This window comes from Eumetopias jubatus, unplaced genomic scaffold (genome assembly GCF_037043125.1).
Source record: "Eumetopias jubatus isolate StellerSeaLion01/CBP00866 unplaced genomic scaffold, mEumJub1_p1.0 scaffold_15, whole genome shotgun sequence".
Lineage (NCBI taxonomy): Eukaryota > Metazoa > Chordata > Mammalia > Carnivora > Otariidae > Eumetopias > Eumetopias jubatus.
This window is the reverse complement of record NW_028274821.1, coordinates 52,235,354-52,258,407: the sequence shown is the minus strand read 5'-3', so window position 1 is coordinate 52,258,407 and position 23,054 is coordinate 52,235,354. Positions and strand designations below refer to the sequence as shown.

General features: G+C 39.5%; 1 long non-coding RNA gene across 1 annotated transcript; it reads right to left on the bottom strand.

The window, feature by feature from the left end:
* Nucleotides 1-7,554: 7,554 nt before the first annotated feature.
* LOC114218142 (uncharacterized) lies at nucleotides 7,555-22,844 on the bottom strand. The gene is made up of 3 exons (XR_003611130.2): nucleotides 22,686-22,844; nucleotides 20,569-20,719; nucleotides 7,555-9,734 (listed from the first exon to the last, which is right to left on the bottom strand). It is a non-coding gene; the product is annotated as an uncharacterized LOC114218142 (long non-coding RNA).
* Nucleotides 22,845-23,054: the final 210 nt, after the last annotated feature.

Below are 23,054 nucleotides of genomic sequence, written 5' to 3'. Positions count from 1 at the left end.
GCATCCACCATGTAGAAGAGTAGAGTACTAAATAAATGCTTACTGAATTTATTACATTTTTCATATTCCAATGCTTGCTAATTCCACTTTAACTCATTTCAAGGGGTGACTACGGCCTAAGTGCTACCCAACACAAACCAAACATCAAAATTACCCCAAACCTTCTAAAATTACAGCTTCAGAGATGCCATCAACAGAGATGTTGAATGGGTAGGTTTTCAAATGGAGTCCAGGAATCTATACTTTTTATAAAGCTTCCCATGTGATTCTGATATATAGCAGCCAAGTTTGAGAAGCCTGGACTAAAGCTTTAACAAGAGGAAAATGAGGACTACCCCCATCCCTTTCAGCACCAAGGACAATACTTTAGCACAGAATACATTCTACATTCAATGAAAGTTTGTAGTAGATTTGTTAACAGATGCTGAATTGGCTGTGATATTAAGACCGTGTTGTCAAAATTCTACTAACACGCGAAGATACCAAAGATTTAAAATGTGGAAATTTCTTAAATGTAAAATTAAGCCAAGTGAAGCAATTCTGTTCAGGAGCAGAAATATTTGCTATCATATGGGGAGAAAGCCAACAGGGAGCCGAGACTGATATTACCAATAAGAAACAGAAACAATAATTTAAAATTAAATAAATGGGTTATTTAGGGACAAATTGACAGATTCTTAATAAAGACTGTAAGATGCAGTAAACATTAGACTCTATGGAGGTAACATTTGTAACTTTAATATGACAATTTTATGTAATGAGAAAAACCATGGATTTTGACTTCTTGTTTACTGGGCACAGTCCTATAATTCCAACATTCCATCCTTGAGACCTTTGCCTTGAATTAAGTTGATGAGAGGGCTAGAAACAGTACACATCAGTACACTGTTCATAAAACTATGCAATAGTTGGGGTTTATATTCTCCTCCTGCCTTCCCCCATTCTGGCGCCCCTGCCATAGTTTGGAACCCCCCTCATCTTGTCCTCTACTTCAGCTCCCCCATCTGTCCCCGTTTTCTCCAGGGTCTCCTTCCCTTCCCTGCAACTTTCCCTCCCTGCAATTTTGCAAGCTATCTCTATCCCAGTGATTAGGTTTCAGCCTGTAAAACTGTGTCTTTGACATTATGCAATCAAATCAGAGAGCCTCTGCTTCACGGTTGGGTCCAGGGATCAGGAGACTCCTGTGAGTCTTTGTCCAGTCTCTTTTAGGAAAGTAAAAAAGAGCAATGGAAGCAATTATCCCATTGATTTCAGCTATAAATCCTATTTTGTCCAAGTTGTATGAATGATGAGTATTCTGCGAAAACGCTGCTCTCTATGCAACAGAACTGCAAATAATGTATGTCTATTTCTTATAATCCCACCCAACATACCCCAAAAGGTTCAAATCTAACAAAACAGAAGTAATATGGTAACTGGATATAATGTAAGTATGGGGAAAAGAAGGGAAATTCCAAGCATGAGGAAGTTGTAGTGGGAGTAAGTATGCTTATGTAAATATTATTACAGTTACTTAAACAGGGGTCATAGATAAGAATAACATTACCAGTCCATCAACAGGCAATTATTAACAGCTTACTATACACTCAGGAATGAAGTGTGAAGACGGAGTAAGTAGAAACACAGCCTCCAACTTCAAGGAGTTGTTTGCAATTTGGTCCAGGTGAAAAGATAAGAAATACAAAAGTGCATGTTTGAGAGCTGGAGAATGTGTTACAGACTCTAAATCCTCAGTTTAATACAGTAGTCACTTGCCACACTGAGCACTTGAAATGTGGCTAGCCCAAATTGGGATGGTTTGTATGTATAAAATATAAACTAGATTTCTAAGGCCTAGAATAAAATAAAAATATCTCATGAATAATTTTAAAGTAACTATATGTAGAAATGAAAATATTTTGGAAATAACAAATTAAATCATTAAAATTCATTTTACCTATTTCTAGAAAATATAAAATTACATGTATGCTTTTGTATTTTATTTCTGTCAGAGAACATGGCTTTAAAAACTGTATTTCAGGGGCACCTGGGTAACCCAGGTGGTTAAGCGCCCGCCTTTGGCACAGGTCATGATCCCAGGGCCCTGGGATCGAGTCCTGCATCGGGCTCCCTGCTCAGTGGGGAGTCGGCTTCTCCCCTCCCTCTGCCCCTCCACTCATGCTTGCTCTTTTTCTCTCTCAAATAAATAAAATCTTTTTTTAAAAAACTGTATTTCAGATGAATGGGAGCTTAGTAGAGAACGGAGTAATCTGGGTCCCCTGGAAGAAATGGACCTTGAATAGGTCTTGCTGAACTTGGAGAGGAAGAGAGAATAAAAGGCATGTCAAATCTGGGAAATGGGCTTTGATGGGATGAAAGTGGAGAGAGAAGGTAAGAAAGGGAACTGAGGGAGGAGAAGATATAGTTTGGGGGGATTACAGAGAACAACCTGATGAGGATGGAGGAGGAGGAGGAAGAAGGAGTACAAAGAGGTTGAGTTTTTAAAGCCAGGCAGAGGTTTGGAGTACCTCAGAAGTAAGGCAACCTTTACAAGGGTTTGAGTAAGGGAAATTTTGGATAAAAGCGGAAATTAAAGAAGAAAACTCTAGCAGTGAGTAATTTAAACCTCTCATCATATTAGAAGGTTCTTACAACATCATTAAATTCAGATTCCCAAATAACATCACAAACTAATACCACAATAGCCAATTCAACATGAAATAACAGCACATTCTCACATACCCAATAAACCTTGCCCTTTAGTCAAAGTTTATTTTTTGTTTTTGTGTGGGGGGGGGGGTGTCATTTTCAAGTGCTATCACAGAGAAATGCTATGATTTCTAATAGGGAGGGATAGAAGAGAATGGAAAGTAAAGTAAGAGGCTTAGAAACACTTTCAGATGATGCCATCTGAATTAACAGTCCCCTTTCTTTATCTATAAAAGAAGCTGTCTTTTCTTGAAAGCCCTTGGAAATGATGAAGTGTCCATCAATAAACATCAATTCTTTTTAAATCATAATGTTTGCCACTCTTCCTCTATCTCACTCTATGTTGGTCCAGAATGTGACTGTCACAAATATCTGGGTGAACACAATTGTGAAATGTGGTCATAAAATAAGCGATTATTTTTAAACTCATCTTTGTCACATTGTGATGCTCCACAAAGCACCTTTCCCTGGGCTACAATTCATTTTAATTGATCCCATCAGCACCATATCTATATCCTGAGTGACTTCACAATACCCTCTATTTCCAGAGAAGCCCATCAGGTTATGGGTTTGTTAGTAATAAAAATTACCAAGGAGCAGTCTGCGGATGATAAGAGCAATACAAATATTAAAGGAGAAGTAATAAGAGAAATAATGAGCATCCTGCTCATTCCTTGGAAGTGAACAATTCTGAGCTCCCTGAAGCCACACTTAACCTACCATATTAAACAGTAATGGACAAATATTAGAAATGTTGATGTCAGGCTTTTAGAATCCGTTGGCATCAAAACATCATTTAAAAGTTAAGTTCTCCTAAGTATTTTTCATCAAGTTTCCTTCCACAGTATTCTTTTCCTAGTAGGACAGAGCCTTAAACTCCAGAAGAATAATTTTGCTCCTGTTTTAATTATTTGTTCACTGATTCACTCCAGAGTGTGAGCTGGGAAAAAAAGGGAAGTATCATAAAGTCTTTTATGCACCACGATTTTCCACGATGTCACTATTGGTAGCACTTCCCTGTGCCAAGACTATTTGCAGAGCTGAGTAAATGAGCATCCAGCAAGCTGCTGTGGGGACATCAGCACCAACCAGAGCACAGGCCAACCAGAGCACAGGCCTCACACATTTTGCCTTCACCCAGCCTCCTTAGGGTTGTACCTGCTAAACCTTTAAGACAGATCACAGAGCAAGGGAAGGGATAGAACAGCCCCAATTGCACTGACAGCTCTTTTTCTCTCTCACAAGAATCAGTTGGACTGGAAGGTGAGTTATTCTGCGGGAGTGAGAAAGAGGTGATAGGATCAGAAGAGCCTGAGAGGGCCTTCATTTGAGGTGACTATTTTAGGATGGAAAACTGACTTAATGAGTATAATTTACTTGAAGTGACTCTGAGGGGCTCTTTTGATGAAGAAATCCACCCTGGACTGGAGGCACCTTGCAAGAGGCAGATTCAGGCAAGCTAAGAGGGCGTGCTGGAGAGGAGGCAGGAGTTAATGTCCAATAAGCAGTACCAGCCCAGTGGCCTCCCATGTTCGGGGCCCACAGCCAGCATTACTCAATCACAGCACTGCTATCACAACCCTTGTCGATAAAGGGAACAGGGCACCAACTCCTGATGAATGGGCATTTGCACGTAAGGTGAACTCTGTGTGCCATACTTGCTTGATTTTAGGCTTAAAAGTGAAAGGAACAACCATTTTCCTTTGCAATTTGATTTATCCAATGTCACTTGGGAGAAAGGCAGGCAGGCAGGCAAAGCTTCAGAGGAGAGCAAAGATAAATTTTGATATACTAATACTAAGGATATAATTATAATATTTTTATAAAGATTTTATTTATTTTTTTGACAGAGAGACACAGAGAGAGAGGGAACACAAGCAGGGGGAGTGGGAGAGGGAGAAGCAGGCTTCCCACTGAGCAGGGAGCCTGACATGGGGCTTGTTCCCAGGACCCTGGGATCATGACCTGAGCCAAAGGCAGACACTTAACAACTGAGCCACCCAGGCACCCCTAAGGATATAATTATAAAAATAATTGTCAATTTCTGAGTCCCTACACTTAAATTGTGCCAGATATTATAAGTGTCATTTCTTTTTTCTTTTTTTAAGATTTTATTTATTTATTTGACAGAGAGAGAGAGACAGCGAGAGAGGGAACACAAGCAGGGGGAGTGGGAGAGGGAGAAGCAGGCTTCCTGCCGAGCAGGGAGCCCGATGTGGAACTCGATCCCAGGACCCTGAGATCATGACCTGAGCCGAAGGCAGATGCTCAACCGACTCAGCCACCCAGGTACCCCATAAGTGTCATTTCTAATCCCTATGATAACCCTTTGCAGTGGGCATTATTATCATTGCCCCCACCACCACCCCTTCCTTCTGTGGAGGAAACTGGGATGCAAAGAAGCGACTTTCCCCAAACCAGAGTAGCAGAGCAGAGATGAGAACTCTGACCCTCTGGTTCCAAGTCCCAGATTTACTCTTCTAAGTCATTTCCCCAAGTGGGAGGTGGTTTTAATGGTATGCACTTATTTGAGGCACCTGGGCAGCTCAGTTGGTTGGGTATCCGACTCTTGATTTCGGCTCGGGTTGTGGTCTCAGGGTCATGGGATCAAGTCCTGCATTGGGCTCCACACTGGGAATGGGTCCTGCTTGAGATTCTCTCCCTCTCCCTCTCCCTCTGCCCCTACTCTACCTCCCCCTTGCACGCTCTCTCTCAAAAATTAAAAAAATTCAAAAAATTAAGGTATGCACTCATTTAACATTTACCTTTTATTTATAGAAGTGATAGTGGTTTTCTATTTACAGAAGTGATATAAAATCTTCCTTTAAAATAAATTACATTTCAAAAACTAACACTGATTTAAAGAAAAATATAAGAAAGTAATCTCAGATATTTACAAGAATATGGCAAATGACACTGTGTTAAATACATCCATTTACTAGTAAGTCAAAGTGAAACAACTTGAAATAGTGATTTTTACTGATCACTCCTTAAAGCTCACACAAAAGAGGCAGTACTCAAACCTCAATGTACAGGGTGAAGAAGGAGTTTACTGGCCTATTGGGCTTCCTCTTCTACACTCTTTGGGAAACTCCATCTATGTTAATGAAACACTCATAGGCCTGTGTAGGAGTTGTCTATTCTCAGTAAACTGAGTTCGTAGTCAGGAAATAGAGAGGTGTCTGCTTTGCATGTTATTCCCGTAAGGTCAGGATCTGTGCTTGTAATAGTGACAATCGGCTAATGTATACAATTAAGGCATGCAGATGGACTAAGGAAAGCAAGGGGGGAACCCCAGGAGCTGGTTTCCTTTTCCAGATATCTTATATAAACAGTACTCAAAGAATGACCCAAAAGTTGGTTTTTTAAGGTAGCATGGGACCAATGCTTTGAGGGCACGTAGTTTCTGTAGAACTCCTGAAATGACATGATGCACAAATGTCCCCATTACCTCTAAAGTGTAACCTGTTCCGACCTCCAGGAGTAGCTGATGGACAAAAATATAAATTTCCAGAGTGACTTCCTGATTTTTTTCCACTTTTTTATTTTTAGAGAAAACTCTAACAATATCAAATCACCCCTAGCCAATATCATCTACGGAGATCATTAGCAAATGTTACGAGTATGGTTCCTGAACTCTAAGATCCACCCCCCCTCACATTTCAACATTTCTGAAATTAGATTGTACCTGGCACCTGACTGTACATTCAGTGTGGTCTTTTTTTTTTCCTTCTTCATTGCATCTTCCACCTGATTTCCCCTTGGAATTGGGTTAATACAATGCTCACATGTTTTATTGGGAATTAGGAACAGTCATAATTTTAGAAGTGTGTCACCAAATATAAGCCTCTCTATATATTATTGGCTTTGAAGTCATTTCTTTTTTAAAACCATTAAACACTGAAACACGTTGTCGGGAAAATGCATTTGAACAAGGGACCAAGTGGTAGAAAGGAAAAAAAAAGAAAAATCATCAAAAGAATGCTACTGTGTCCCAAAGGTTAGAGTCACCTTACTATCAAGAGAGAAAGTTCAGAGCAAAGAAAACCAGATAATTCATAAATTGAAAATTCCAGTGCTCATTTATCTTTATTTTTAATAATTCCATTTGCGCGCATGTGTTAGATCACAAGGTCATGATGTTACTCTTCGTGCTGGCTTCTCATGTAAATTACAAATAAGTTTTTATGATAATGATTTATGGGGTTAGCTATTCATCTTCCCAACAAAGACTTACCTACAAAGAAACAATTATTCTGCCTCTCAGAAGGGATGTCATGAAAGGAATGGTTTCCAGATGCTTTGATTAAAAAAAGCTTAAAGAACATATGCAACATAAAATTCCAATGCAGGCAAAACTCATCTTGTTAATAGTCAAAACAGTGGCTTTGGTGAGAAGGGAGGGGGCAGTGATAGAGAAGGGGCCTCAAGGTCCCTTCTGGGGCAGGGAAGCTGACAATGTACTTTTTCCTGACCTGGCTGGTGATTACACAGGTATGTTTACTTTGTGATAATTCACTGAGCTGTGCACCTATGAATTGTGCATTCTTCTGTATATGTGCTATGCTCCTCGAATGAAGAAGAAGTTTACAGAATAAATGTAAAAGATACAGGATTTCTTATAATATATTATTTGTTGCCCAGAAAAAAAGAGGGGGGATTTATTCTGCCTTCAGGTAAACTGCACTAGGGGCTTTAATATTACATTGATACATAGTAAATGTTGACCCTAGGAGCATTAATCTTGTTCTCCCAAGTCATTATCTGTTCTCTAGCATTATCAGAATAGAATATATCTCTATATAAATAACAATTTCTGGTCATTCTCAAAGAATAACACTAAACGTGAAAATCAGAAATATCGATCTTGTGTTGGCATAAAGATGTTTCTACTGAAGTGAAATAGTTTCTGTAAAATTGTAGACTTGCTGTCCTAACACACATATCTGGTCCTGGAATTATCCTGTTCAGGAGACACACACAAGTGAAAATGACCTCTTTCAGTAAGCGGTTCCAACAGGATAGTTTTAGGGTATGGATGCTGGATTCCTCTATCTCAGGTTATCCAGGTTACTGAGGACTGAGACTCAATCTACCCTCCTCCTGCCCCCACCAGCAAACAGGGAGGACTCCATGAATGGGTGCAGCTTTGGACAGAGATGAGAAAAGGATGAAGCAAAAGAGGACTATGTCCCTGGGAACCAGTCGAAAATGGAAGCACTCAAAACACTTGTCCGAAATTCTAATGAACAATATGTGTGGGACATTAAACTGACATGCCAACTTTGTTTGCTCCATCACTGACTCTGGGTGGTGCCTGTTAACTAGCAAATGAAAGCATGGAGGCCCCAACATCTCTTCCCACTCCCAGGGTAGATTTAGGTCAGAGGGTAAGGGCTAGTATTCCTCATGAAGGCTTTTGCACTCTTGCTGAATAATGCCCCTGCAAAAGGTACATCCATGTCCAAATCTCTAGAAGCTATGAATGTCACTGTATTTGAGAAAAGTGTCTTTGCAGATGTAATTAAATTAAGGATCTTGAAATGAGGTTATCCTGTATTATGCAAGTGGACCCTAAATTCTTTGACAAATGTCCTAAAGACAGAAACAGAGAAGGCAGTGTGAGATTGGAGGGGCAGAGGTTGGAGTAATGTGGCCAGGAGCCAAGGAAGCAAAGGAATGCCAATAGCCATCCAAAGCTGGAAGAGGCAAGAAAGGATTGTCCCCTAGAGCCTTTGGAGCGAGTACAGCCCTGCCAACACCTTGACTTTGGGCTTCTGGCCTCCAGAACTGTGAGAAAATAAAGTTCCATTACTATAAGTCATCCAGTTTGTGGTAATTTGTTATAGCAGCCCTAGGAAACTAATACAACCCCCAGATATGCCCTTGGAGACACTGCTCATCAGGAAGCATGCAATTCCCTACTGGATGAAAAATACTCATCCTTTGGTAAATTGTAGGCATTTATTTTTTCTCTGGGTGGCAAGTGGTAGAATATCTCCCCAGGGGAACACAAGAGACAGAGTACACCAGAGACAAGTCATTGCCCCTGCTCTCCTCATACACAGACCCCTCTGACAGACAAGATAGACACTTGAACTTTTTTTATGTCTAAACTATTTCACTGAATGAATCATTCTAGAAGTCTGGTAAATTCAAATACCTTAAAGTAGATGATAACTAATTTCTGACTGGTGAAAGGAGCCTAACCATTCCTGGCAATTACCAACTAATGTCTTTCAACTCAGTTTTACTGAAAATATAACTAATTACCAGGAATTATGGTGCTTCCTTTGCCTTTCCTGTATCTGCATCATTCTTATCTCATTTATCTCAGGCACACCTCCAGTCACTGCCCCATTTCTTTGCTCACTCAGCTCACTCAGGTCCCTATCACTCACAGAAACCTCTGCATCTGCTGGGTACCTGGAAGGGTTCAGCCTTCTTCTCTCCTCTCTCCCTGTTTGACTGGGCCCATGCCTTTCCCAACCCCTCCTCAACACTACTACCAGTCCCACTCATCTCCCTTACCTGCGTCCACAACATAGAATCTTTCAAAAAGATACATAATCAGCAGGGAAATGCAAAGGCAAACAATAAGATATCACCTCACATCCATCAGAATAGCTACTATCCCCCCAGAAAAATAAAACAACCCCCCCAAAAAAAAACAGAAAATAACAAGCATTGGCAAAAATACAGAGAATTTGGAACGTTTGTCTACTGTTTGTCAGAACGTACACGAGGCAGGCAGTCATCGTAGAAAATAGTTTGGCAGTTCCTCAAAAAAAAAAATGGAAACAGAATTACCATATGATCCAGCCATTCCACTTCTGGTATATACCCAGGGGAGTTCAAAGCAGGGTCTCGGGCGCCTGGGTGGCTCAGCTGGTTGGGCGACTGCCTTCAGCTCAGGTCATGATCCTGGAGTCCCGGGATCGAGTCCCGCATCGGGCTCCCTGCTCGGCAGGGAGCCTTCTTCTCCCTCTGACCCTCTTCTCTCTCGTGCTATCTCTCATTCTCTCTCTCAAATAAATAAATAAAATCTTTGGAAAAAAAAAAGAAAGAAAGCAGGGTCTCAAGGAGATATTTGTACAGCCATGTTAATAGCAGCATTATTCACAGTAGCTCTAAGGTGGAAACAACACAAGTGTCCATCAATGGATGAATGGATACACAAAATGTGGTTTATACATACAATGGAGTACTATTCGATCTTCCAAAGGAAAGAAATTGCACATGCTACAACATACATGAACCTTAGAGACATGAGGCTAAGTAAAATAAGCCAGTCATAAAAAGACAAATACTTTAAGTGGTATCTAGAGTAATGAAATTAATAGAAACAGAAAGTTGAATGGTGGTTGCCAGAGCTGGGAAGAAGAGGAAGTGGGAAGTTGTGGTTTATTGGGTACAGAACTGCAGTTTTACAAGATGAAAAGATCCTGGAGATTGGCTGCACAGCAATGTGAACAGACTTAATGATACTGTTATATACACTTAACAAAGGTAAATTTTGTTATGGATATTTTACCACAATAAAAAATAAAAATTAAGAAAGATATAAAATATTCCAAATACCTGGAAAAGCACAGAGAATAATACAACCACCTACTTAAAGCTCTTCTCCTGCTCTCTGTACCCCTAGCCCCTCCGCCTCCCAAAGTTGGTGTGCATCTGGGCCATGCATTATTCTTCTACTTTTACTTTTTATCTACCCCCTAGCAATATGTAGTGTTAACCTGATATATCTCAAAAATACAATGTTGCACGGAGAACAGCAAGTTGCAAAATACTATTAACGTACATTTTAAAGGCACACAAACACAAAAGGCAACTTTGAGAAGAAGTGACTGTCTTCACACCTATAGACTAGACTCTGCTAAAGTGAACCGTTCTCAGATTTAACTTCTAAAACAAAACTGAAATAATCTGCCTGCTTCTTGGTGAGCAGTGTCTGTAACCTCACACTTGAGGTCCTATTTGTGTTCCCTTGGCTCCTTGGTCAGATTGCTCACTGGATGCCCCTCCCATTCAGCCTGGCTAAGACCTTAGTCTTCCCAGTTGTGGCTTCACCTCCTGGCCTGGGCAACACAGTCATGGACAGCTTATCATAGATTTGATACCTAGCCCCGGGATCTTCCTGCCTCTGTGTTCACAGCCACAGATGCCCCAATACCTGGCATACCAGAGCATAATAGACAGGCCCTGGAGACTGCAGGGATTAACAGATAATTTTGAAAATATGCATTTTTATTTTAGGTTTATGTTAAAACATAGCTGTATGCATTATAAAAATACATGAACAATTCAACTATCAAAAAATCTAATAAAACACAAAAACTGAGACACAAAGCTGAGTATGTGGGCCCTTTTTGTGTCAAGAAACTAGCAAGTTATCTGGTCATAAACATTATTTTACTTTTCATATTCATCCTCAACACAGTCAATGTGTGACTTGGATTACCCACTCCTGGTGATGGAAAGATTATTTCACTTTTGTATAGACTAGATCTTCAGTTTTTAATGAAGGCTTCATAGTCAAGTAATCTTACCTAAAAATCAGCAGAAAGCCAGAATGATATGTGACAAGCTTAAATGTCTTTGCTCTTTACTTTTCTGCATTAGGAAAGCAATTTTTACAAGGCACTACAGTGCACTCTGTATATAGTCATTTTTGGTTTCTAATTGAATGCAATGGCATTGCTAAGCAGAAGCAAGGCAGATTGTGGTTTTGCATGTGTCCAACAAATACATCATTTTCTTATCAGGTGTCCTTATTTCCCTTACATATATCTCAAAAATGGAGTTCACTGTCTTCTGAAAATATAAAGACCTTTGACTTTATAACCTTATGCCTGGATCAAAACTCTACTCCAACACTCTTTAGTAATGGGCCCTGAGCAAATTGCTTCACTTCTCTGAGGCTCAATTAGTCACAGGTCTAACGAGGTTAATAAAACCCACCTGACTTGGACTGACCAGATGAGAGGTAACACACTCGAAGCACCTAGCACAGTGCCAGGCATAACATAGTTATGACCAAGGTGTAACAGAACTCTTTTTAAACCACTTCATGAAAATCAAATAAAGGTTAAGGATAAACTCAAAGAATCTATTAATTTGGTTTTTGTTACTTTTGTGTTTGTTCATTGGTTTGTTCCTGTTCTTGCTGATGTGATCGGTTGTTCTCTAGATTAACCAAATCAATCTACTGGGTTGGCTATTAACGTGGTCATGGCCATTTACAATTAATCCATATTTACGGTATAGGGATAGAAAAATTTTCCCTTCTTCCCTCTAAGTTCTTTGGCTGATCTAATAATTAAATTGACATAAGACAGATTAACAGAACAAAAAGAAATTTCATTTTGTATGTATAGGAGCCACAAAGATATGAGACTCAAGGGCAAATCGGGCAGTTGAGGCTTATATGCTATCCTGAGCTGAGAGATCAGATAGGGGCCTGAGACTTCAAAAGGGAGAAGGGTAATTCACAGAACAGTAAGAAGAGATGTTTGGTAATTAGATGTTTGCCCTGCCATACAGATAGGTTATTCAGATAAAAATCTCACTCTGGTAATAACTCTCTTTCTGGGCCAGGCCCCCCTTAAGTTCTTTTAGATAGCTGAGGAAGAGGTCAAAGTTTTTCTTAGGTCTGCTGGGTCTTGACTGACTTCAGCTCAAGATAATCCATATGCCAAAGTGGCATATTTTGGGGTAGCAAAACTGGCTCCCCTTCAAAGAATAACTACTGGGGGCACCTGGGTGGCTCAGTCATTAGAGCATCTGCCTTCAGCTCGGGTCGTGATCCCAGGGTCCTGGAATCGAGCCCCACATCGGGCTCCCTGCTCGGCAGGAAACCTGCTTCTCCCTCTCCCACTCTCCCTGCTGTGTTCCCCCTCTTGCTGTGACTCTCTCTGTCAGATGAATAAATAAAATCGTTTAAAAACAAAAACAAACAAAAAACAAAGAACTACTGGATGACTTTCTAGGAAAAAAAAGATGGAAGTTGGATCCCCAATTCACACTATACACCAGGATAAACTCCACATGGATCAAACATTTAAAACAAAACATGAAAGAACTATAAGAAATTGGAGAATTTTTTTATAAACTTAGAGAGGGAAGGCCTTTCCAACTATGACTCACAATTTAGGTGTCATAAAACAAACAAAAAAATATCAACCAATACAGCTACACAAAAATAAGACTAAGAAAAAAAACGTGTCAAAATCAAAAACCAAATAAAATACTAGGAAGTTAATTACAACTAATTCTATAGACAAAGGGCTAATCTCTACAGGATGCAGTAAGTTGCTAGAAATTAAAAAAAAAAAAACACCAAAAATCCAATAGAAAAAATGGGCAAAGTATAAAACGGGGGGGGGGGAGGAAATACAAATGATCCTGAAACATATAAAAAGATTTCAATTGTGATCGCAATAAAAGCAATGCAACAATATACCACACTAAGTTACAATATTTCACCTAGCACATCTTCAAACATCCAAGTTTGATTAAACATCTGGTTGGCAAATTTGTGGGAAATATGGGCTCTTCATTCACTACTGGGGGAGTAAAATAATATAACACCTATGGAGGGAAATTTGGGGATATATTTAAAAACTATAATTGGATTTATCCTAGCAATCCTGCTTCTGGGAATTTATCTAAGGGTATACCTGTGCACTCAGAAAATCACGTGTTATTCATTACAAAATTGCTTGTAATAGCATCAACCGGGAAGCAATTCACATGTCCATCTAAAGGTGACTGGTTATATAACTATAGTTCAGCCACAGAATGGAATGTTCTGCAGCTCTTACAAAAGAACTAGGAAGACCTCTACACGCTGACAAAGAAGAACAGATGGTTGAATGAAAAAAGTACAAAACTGGCCACAGAGTATGAGAATCTTATCTAAGAAAGGAAGGTAATATGGATACATATTTGTATTTTCCTGAATTTTCATAAAGAGATACCAGATAGACACAAAAAATAGAAGAAAGTGGTTTCCTACAAAGGGCAGGAGGAATATAGTGGATGGAGCTAGACTTGCCAGTGTATTAATTTTAATATCATTTGGATTTTTTAACATGTGAATGCATTATCTATTCATAAAATTAACTTTGATTTATTGATTGATTACCTGCTATGTAGAAAGCCTGGTGTTCAGCACTACAGTAACACTTTCAAACTAGCTACAATGAATATTTATAAGCATCTATGTGCTAGACATGATGCGTTGCACTCGCTGGTAGGAGGTGGGGGAGGAAGAGAATTCATGCTTTATAAGTTATATTGGAGTAAGGTCCCATCTCTGATTCTGCTTTCCCTCAGGGCCGACCATGAATATGATCTTAGGTGAGACAAAATACATACGGATAAAAAGATAACTATCAACAGTGCAGAACAGTGCTAACTAAATACCAAAGGAAAAATGTTCTAGATCAGACCAGGGAAACCCCATTGGCCAAACTGGTCCAGAAAGGCTTCAGAGAAAGCAGAACTTGAAATGTGTCTTGGGTATCATATAAATTAAGTTTTTTTCACAGAAGTTCTTCTGTAGAAAAAGTTTTCAGAACCGTCCTGATTCTGATTTTTCAGAAGTGGGGATGGGGTGTGTGAGGAGATAAGAAGCACACGCCCCATCATTTCTACTCAACTTTCAAAAAGTGAAGAACACTGCAAAATTAGTTCTTCCTGGTCATCTTAGTCCTTCCTCAAAACAGAATTAGTACACAGAATTAAGAGTTGGATTGAAACTCAAAATTTAAAAAGTCTCACTTCTTCATTTTATTCCTTTCCAATTTAAAATTTTACATCATCCCAGGAAACTTTTCTCTCTGACAGCTTTCACAGACATTTTCTCTGCATAGGTTGGCCAGAATCAAGAGAGGAATTGTAAGTTTCTGTTCCTGTCCTACACTTACAAAGCGGTTTCACTTTGTAAATGCTCTTCCAGCTGCCACAATTAAAAGAGGGAACACAAACTTGAAGGAGTCATTTGTCAACTCTCAGGATTGTACTGTCCATTTATTACCTGAATGGCCACTTTGGCACAGCTTAGCTCGCCCCTGAATGCTCCCAGGAGGGGTACTCTCTACCACTGTCATCTTGATACAACTCTTCCAGGAAGTTCTTATGTTGAGATGGACAACCTATCTTCAACCCACTGGTTCTACTGCTAGCCTCGGAACCCTGCAGACAAGACAAACTCATCTCACAGAAGTTAAACTAGCCACTCCAAAAGAATCACCCTCCTTACATTAGTGTGGAGTCAGGGTATGGGGGTGGGGTGGGGGAGGGGAGTAAATAATGTGTTGTTGTTGCTGCTGTTTGGTTCTAAAAAAGCCCTGATCAGGTTTGCATTGAAGTTAATAAGGTAACAATATTTTGATTAATTGCAAAATAGGAATATTATAACATATTACCCTGAATGTACTATTTAGTCATCTAGTTGACCAAATTCACTTGAAAAATAATGTTTTCAGAAGTGCATCTTAAATGCAAAATAAGTAGAATGACTGTCTTCTAAGCATGCACTCTGAAGTATTTCAGTAGCTCCCATTATTATAGGTCCAAGGTGCTCAAAGAAACAATTCAGAAGGGATAATCAAGAAACAGGCCTACTTCTCTCCCACCAGACTTATTATGGCCACAGAGAAATGAGGTCTTTGAACACATTCCTGGAGAATAAGACTCACTTTGAATAAAGTGCTGTCACCTAAGTTAGTAATACCCCGAGCAAGTTGTATGGCTCTCTGAGGAAAGAATTAGCCTACTCATTTGGGAATTTAGTGATGTTTGGAATGCAGAAAGTGACAATGAGGTTGGAAATGGATTGGCTTTGGGGCTTGTTCTGCTATATAAATAATAATGAACCTTTTCCAACAGGAAGTAATGTGAAATGAAAAAAAAAATCTGTCCCTAGAGTATAAAATTATCTCATAAACCAATTTGCATTTCTCCACTCCAAGCATATTTTCTGGGAGTTCTATGTAGAGAGAGAAAGCTGCTGAATGATAATTAATTTTAACAAGCACTTGGCAGACCGAGCGGGACAGTACACAAGCTGCCCTAGAGCAAGTACGAATTTGAACTCAACTTTTTACCATGTTTTTTTCCCACCATGACAATATGTAGGCATGAAAATGATCAGGACTTCAACTTTACTTTGTTCTTTCTTTTTTCTTCATTTGGATTTTTCTTTCTTTTAATTCAACTTGAATACACAAGCAGTTTACAAACACAGTTAAGAAATGTGGGAGATAAATGGATCTTGGTGTAGCAACACCTGAAGGGTATTAGGTATTTGTTATTCATCAAAGGGACCACTTGTTTTTCTTTTCTTTTTTCCCCATGTTCGGAAAAGAAATATACACATCTCCTGGCTTATAAGGTATAGTTCATTAGTGGAAAAAGTGCTTTAGAATGAGATCTTTATGTCATTTCCCATGCAGTATTTTCATTCTTTCTTAAAACACGACTTGGTAAAAGCAAGTGAGATCTTTGAGATGTGATCAGCAATGTTCCAGCACTACTTCTCTTTTACATCCCTGCACATGGAATACGGGCAAGCAAATAATGAGTCATTTCTGAAGAGGAAAATAAATTTTGAGAGAACTAATACTATGATTTGATAGTAATAACTTATCTCTCATCTATCCATCTAGTTTATTGTTCTATACTAAATTATTTATGCATGTCTGTAACTTTATAATTTATATGAAAAAGTGCAAAATCTTAACTATGGAAAAAAAGACATCCTGTAATTTCCCAAACAAGCTACTAAAAAGATGACTATCTCTCTACATATTTTCAGATGAAAAACAATGACATGATAATCCATCCCTCCTTATATTTTTGAAAACAGACTACCTGTGACTCAGTTGCTTGCTCTCACAAAGAACTAATTAACCTTCATGATTAACAACTCATCAAATTCCATTACTTCTATAAAGGCAATACTTTTTATCTTTCATATCAAATGTAAGCTCATAATTAATGCCATGTGTAAAATTGCAGGTTAAAAATAATGTGTCTGAATTTCTTATCCTCTTTCTTTGGAAGTATATGAAATGTTTACTCTACCTAGAAATCTTGATGCTTCAGTGGCCTGTTATTTTTGTCACCTACAAACATAATATTCAAATTAAGCTTTTCCTTATCAGGATCTCTCTTGATCATGTGCCACATTTGGAGCTTAGTAAATTTCTGCAAAGTCAAATCTATGTACCCACTGAAAGAATTTTCTTAATTTATTCTTGATTCTGATGGGAACTTTCTTAAATTGCACTCAACATTTACTCAGACTCTAACATAAGCAAGGCACTATGCCTAGAGGTAAGGGGCACACAGGTGAGTAAAATGAGGTCCTCAGGAAGCTTTTTAGATTAAAAGGACAAAGACTCTATTTACTTTATGTTGATAAAAGGGAGAGAGTTCTCACCTGGTTGCTAGCACACAAAGGTGTTAGTTACAGATCTGCCCCAAACTAAAGGTATGACCTTGAGAAAGCGTCTCTGTTCTTGCCCTCTCAATCTCTTCTTCATCTGTAAACCAGGCATTAGGATTATCCTTATTCAACAAACATCAATTGAGCATCTACCATGTGCTAATAGTGCTACCCTTAATGAGCAATTACCATGGGGCAGGTATCAGAGTAAACATTTTATGTGCATTATCATTTAATCCTCAAAGCAATCCCATTTTCTAGAGGAGGAAACTGAAGCTCAAAGATGGTAAGTAACTTGCCCAAGGATACAAAGTAGCTGAGCCAGGATTCAAATCTAAGGTTGGCCTGACTCCAAAGCTGATCCCTTTAATTTTTTTTTTAAGATTTTATTTATTTATTTGACAGAGACAGAGACAGCGAGAGCAGGAGCACAAGCAGGGGGAGTGGGAGAGGGAGAAGCAGACTTCCCGCGGAGAAGGAAGCCCAATGCGGGACCCGATCCCAGGACCACAGGATCATGACCTGAGCCGAAGGCAGACGCTCAACGACTGAGCCACCCCTGAGCCCTAAAGCTGATCCCTTTAAACAGTACATCATGTTGTTGCCACCATCTCTAACAGTTTCTAATTTCTTTATTGTTAAGTTTTTTATTTTAATCCCAGTGTAGTTAACATAGTGTTATGATAGCTTCAGGTGTACAATATAGTGATTCAACAATTCCATGCATTACTCAGTGCTCATTGTGGTTAAGTGTACAAATAGATTCTAATTTCATTATTACATGGTTATTTACCCTAAACTTGTAAAATGTAAATACAAAGAGTTTGATTTTTACAGCGGAGGGGTGGAGGTTAAGGGTATACAACAGAATGTCACATTGATTCCAACCAGGGAAATCCAAGGAGATTGCCTGGAGGAGGCAGCATGTGGCTGCAGTTAATGAGATTCCCTCACACAGAATTGGAGGGGTAAGGGCATTCCAGGCCAAGAGAACTAGGTGAGTGGTCACAAAGCAGTAAACACTCATAGATCTGCAAGAAATTGTGGAAAGGGCAGTAAGAATGAGGCCCTGAAAATTCAGCTCGAGCCAGATTGTGGAGAGCTGTTAGTCATGCTAAGGACCCTGCACACTCTGGGAAATAGGCAGCTTCTGAAAGTTGTACATGAGAGTGGAATGATTAGTACCTTGTTTTGAGCTTATTTCTTTGTTTTGTTGTTTTTAATTATTTACAACCAGTGAGAACTGTTAGCAAGGCTGCCAAACACAAGATGAACATAGAAAACCAGTGATACTAAACACTAGCAACAAATAATTTAAAATGTCATTTTCAGAAGAAACAATTTGTAATAGCAACACAATTAAAATATAACTTGGGAAAAATCTCAAAAAATATGTGAAGTGTCTTTTACACAAAAATTATAAAGCCTGAGGGGCACCTGGGTGGCTCGGTCGGTTAGGCGTCTGCCTTTGGCCCAGGTCATGATCCCAGGGTTCTGGTATCAAGCCCCATGTGGGGCTCCCTGTTCAGTGGGGAGCCTGCTTTTCCCCTGCCTGCTGTTCCCCCTGCTTATGCTTGCTCTCTCCCTCTTTCTCTCTCTGTGTCAAATACATAAATAAAATCACTTTTAAAAATTATAAAACCTAATTAAAAAATATATGAGAAGTTGAAGTAGAGAAATATGCCATCCTTATAAATGGAAAGACAATAAATTGGCCTATAAATTGAATGCAACTCCAATGAAAATCTCACAGAGCTTATTTGTAGTAGAGGCCAGTCAGTCCTTATAGTCACATGGAAAAGAAAGGGTCAGTTTTGTCAAGATAATTTTGAAGAAGAAAAAGGGTAGATGTCAAAACCCCACAGATGTCATATTAAGAGGTACAAATTTCCTGCTATAAAACAAATAAGTCACAGAGACTTATTTGAGAAGGTCAGCATAGGAATACAGTCAATAATACTGTAATAACTGTGTGGTGACAGATGGTGACTACACTTATCGTGGTCAGTAACAAGTACTATACGGAACGTTGAATCACTATATTATACTCCTAAAACTAATTTAACATTGTATGTCAACTGTATTTCAATAAAAACAAACAAAAAAAAACAGATGTCAAACATTTTAAAACTAGGTGACCTGAGATTGCCCCAAGGACAGTTACGGTTTTCTATTTCTTTTTTGGGTTAAAGAAATAGTGTGGAGGGAGGGAGTAGGAAAGATGACACTGATGACAAAAAGACAGGAGCTCCTCATCCACTTTAAATCAAAGTGACCCTGAACCTTAAACACAGTGGTTCTGACTCATAAAGTCAAAAGCTGTTTTCAAAAGAAGCCCTCACAAGATAGGGGCCTGGCCAAAGGATAACAATTCTAAGAAGTTGGAATAAAGTTTCAATCAGCCAGCTGGCATGTACTAATCACCGGATATGTGCCGAAAACAAAGGAGCTAGAAGATGAAATTGTAAGCACAGCACCCTGGGTAGAGGCAGAAGTCACACGAAATAACTAGAGAAACCACTTTTAAAAGCAACACACTAGTAAGTGTAGTCAAGTACAAGTATAAACGAGAAAATGCTGAGAGCTGCCTGGGGGGTGGGGGGGAACCACAGCCAGACCGGCTCAGGGAGACCTTGTGAAACAGGCCTGGGAAGTGTGTGGCTATAGGAGTTACTGTGGTTGAATGCTACTTGGTCCCCTGCCACTCTCGCATTCTAGCAGGACAGCACCAAAACTATCACTCTGCACTACCCATTGCATCTAAATTCCATCAAATTATGACAAACTTAACAAACTTAACAAACTTAACTTTCCATCAAATTATGACAAGCCTTCCTCTGTAAGAAACTGGCTAAGGATTTGTCTAAGATTTAAGAAATTGGTAGGCCTGTCTTCCTACTTGTTGTTCTCTTTCTTGGTGTACGTCTTATGATGCTGCAATTGGCTAGGAATTTCTTCTCCCTGGGGATTCTTTATCTTTGGCCTTAGATCATTCACAACTATTGCTTGTGGGGTACAGAGCGCCAGCAGGGAGGAAGAAACAGAGGTTAATACCTGGTGGAGGATGTGATTCCTCTCACTGAGAAGCTTATTGTTTAAAGAATGGTGAGTCCCAGAAGGACGTGAAAATATACATGAGATCGCAATGTTCCCTCACAGGAGTGCTGCCTACGCTGTGCATCATTAGAAGAGACAAGAACCCACTAGGGCTTTCTAAACCATTTATATCACACTGGCTCAAAGAACCAACTTAATATATCCAATAACCAAAGTTCCTGCTACAAGTACCTCACCTCAGTTGGGTGTTGGCTCATTCATATTCCAGCCAAAAGGTAATGTACCATAAAGTGCATACTGATAAGTCTCCAATGATTAAGGCAACCACATAAATCTCATTACTTAAAAGAAATTAAACTCACTGTGGTTTATATAGCAGTATTCCTCATCCATGTCCGATGTCAGATAGTTCGCATGCCAGTCACAGTTAAATATAATTTGCTGTAATCCTGGTAAATGGGAGGTAATCAAGAAGTCCTCAACTCCAGCTCCGAAGCAGCACAGAAGACATTTCTGAAATACATTAATAAAGAGTGGGTGGGGAGAAGGCTTCCTGACAATAACCGACATCTGTTATGTATCAATAATGTTCCCTGGGTTCTGGTTTCTATTTATTAGAATTATAAATATGTACACAGTTTAAGAGATTTATCTGATGTTTCTTATTTTTTCTGTTATCCTTGCATGGTTACTAAAATTGAGATTAGAGCCACCATTTCTTGAACGTGCTATTCTAAATCCTTAGCTTACTTGATCTCCGCTCAGCCTCACAACAACCCCATGAGAAATTATTCTGCTTGCCACTTTGTAGCTAAGGAATCTGAGGCAAAATAAGTCACATGCTGCCTGAAGTCTCACAATTAATTAAAGGCGAAGACAATACTTACACTAGCTCTGATTCCATAGCCCAACCTCTTTAACTATTCACTGCTCCCCTGGTTGTAGACACTTTTTGTATGATTGTTCATTAATATGTGGATAGGTGGATAGCTCAAAAATTTCTAAAGATAGTCTGGGGATTCTGGTTGGAAATAGAGGACTAGGAATCTTACTTGAAGAAATATTTCAATAGCACAATTTCATTTTCACTAGATGGCAAGTTATTTGGGGTGGTTTATTTGGGCTGATAAACCGAGTTTAGAGGAGGTAAGGGTTAAAGGCCTCCCAAGCCATCCTTTGGTGCTGCTAATGTAGATCACGTTACTATGTATTTAGTATCATTTTCTCTTTGGTTCCCTGAAGAAGGGCTATCTGTCCTATTTCACACCTTCAAATGTAAAATGTTATACCATATAAGTACTATGGATCACAGTACTAAGTCATAATTACTTTTTCCCTATTGATTTTTTTGCTGTGATCCACTGAAAGACATAGAAGCTACTGCTACACAATGCCTAAATAATTGATTATATGTGGGGGAAAAAATTCACATCCACTAGCCACAAAACATCACATGTACAGAGCCGCTTTAATTATATATCTTATTTCTAATGGTCATGCAGAATTTAGAAAGCACAGTTGTTCTGAAGTTGATATCACACAAAAGCCCAAACCTGTTGGAGACTAGGGATACTATTTTGAATACAGGCAAAATTTCGAAGTACGAAAAACTGTTTTGGGCACTATATTCCTTTCCCAAGCACTTAACCCGAGTCTCAATTTTACTCTAAACTGGGTTTGTTACCTGAGAAGAGCTGTCATCAACTTAGTACCAGCCTGACGTCCTCAGGTCTCAGCGGGCTCTGAAACTGCACAAAACTGGATGACATCTATACCCTAGATATGTTAGGAGAATTCAACACAACTCTTTACCTAGACTAAGGAGCACAGTACCAGACACAAAATAGGCACTAGATAAATGGTAGTTATTTGGTGCTATAAGCATATACAGCGCTGACTGGGTAAGGGGTCTAATTCTGCAGAGGGAAGAGGTTTGAGGGAGTCATTTGTGTATTTATTCTTCCTTTTCTTCCTCAGTGAATGATAAAGATGTGCTGTATGATTTTTAAAGATGAAAAATGTTAAGTGCCATTCATCTGTAGCATGAATATATACACTTGCAGACCAAAAGACTAATTAACTCGGTTTTTAGAAGTAAATCATACAGCACATCATATACAATGGTGCGTTATCAAAGGCTTAAAAACCCCAATTCGTCCACCCACACTGTGCAACTAGCAAACATGACATTTGGAAGTGTGAAAATCAAGCTTACGAAAATGTTTACACGTGAAGACAAACTTGTGGTGACTACGTACGTATTGTTGAAAAAGGAAATTACCTAACCAGACTTGGGGTGGAGTCACAGCCCACTTAATTGTGTCATAAGGAAAAAACAAATCCATTAATTCAACACACACTTGTTGAGCGCCCACTACCTGCCAAGCACAAACAAAACCATTCACAAATACTAGCTGGGCTTGCTCGCGGCGGGCAGCCTTCCCCACTAAAAACAACACTATCTCGGCTAACACCTTACTCAACATTTTCACGAAGCACGTCATGGAACAAAGGGATGGAGCAAGCTTGGCCCGCCCCCTTCCACAGGCCTCGCGCGTTCACGTAATCGCAACTCGAAAACTCCAAAACGAACCTACGGCGTCCCACGAGGAAACGAAAACTAAACAGCAACTTCTTCCGCCCACGTGAAAGATGGCGCTTGACGCGTCAACCATTCCTGCTGCCCGGTTGCTTCCCTTCGGGGGGCGGGGTCCAGAGAGAGCAGGAGGTGTGTGCTTAGGAGGTGTGTGCTTTTGTTTTCCTCACCCTTTCTCCCCTCACTGATAGTATTCGTTGAAGGTGATGGGCGAAAGATTGGGTAAAATTTACCCAGAAGAAGAGCACCAGA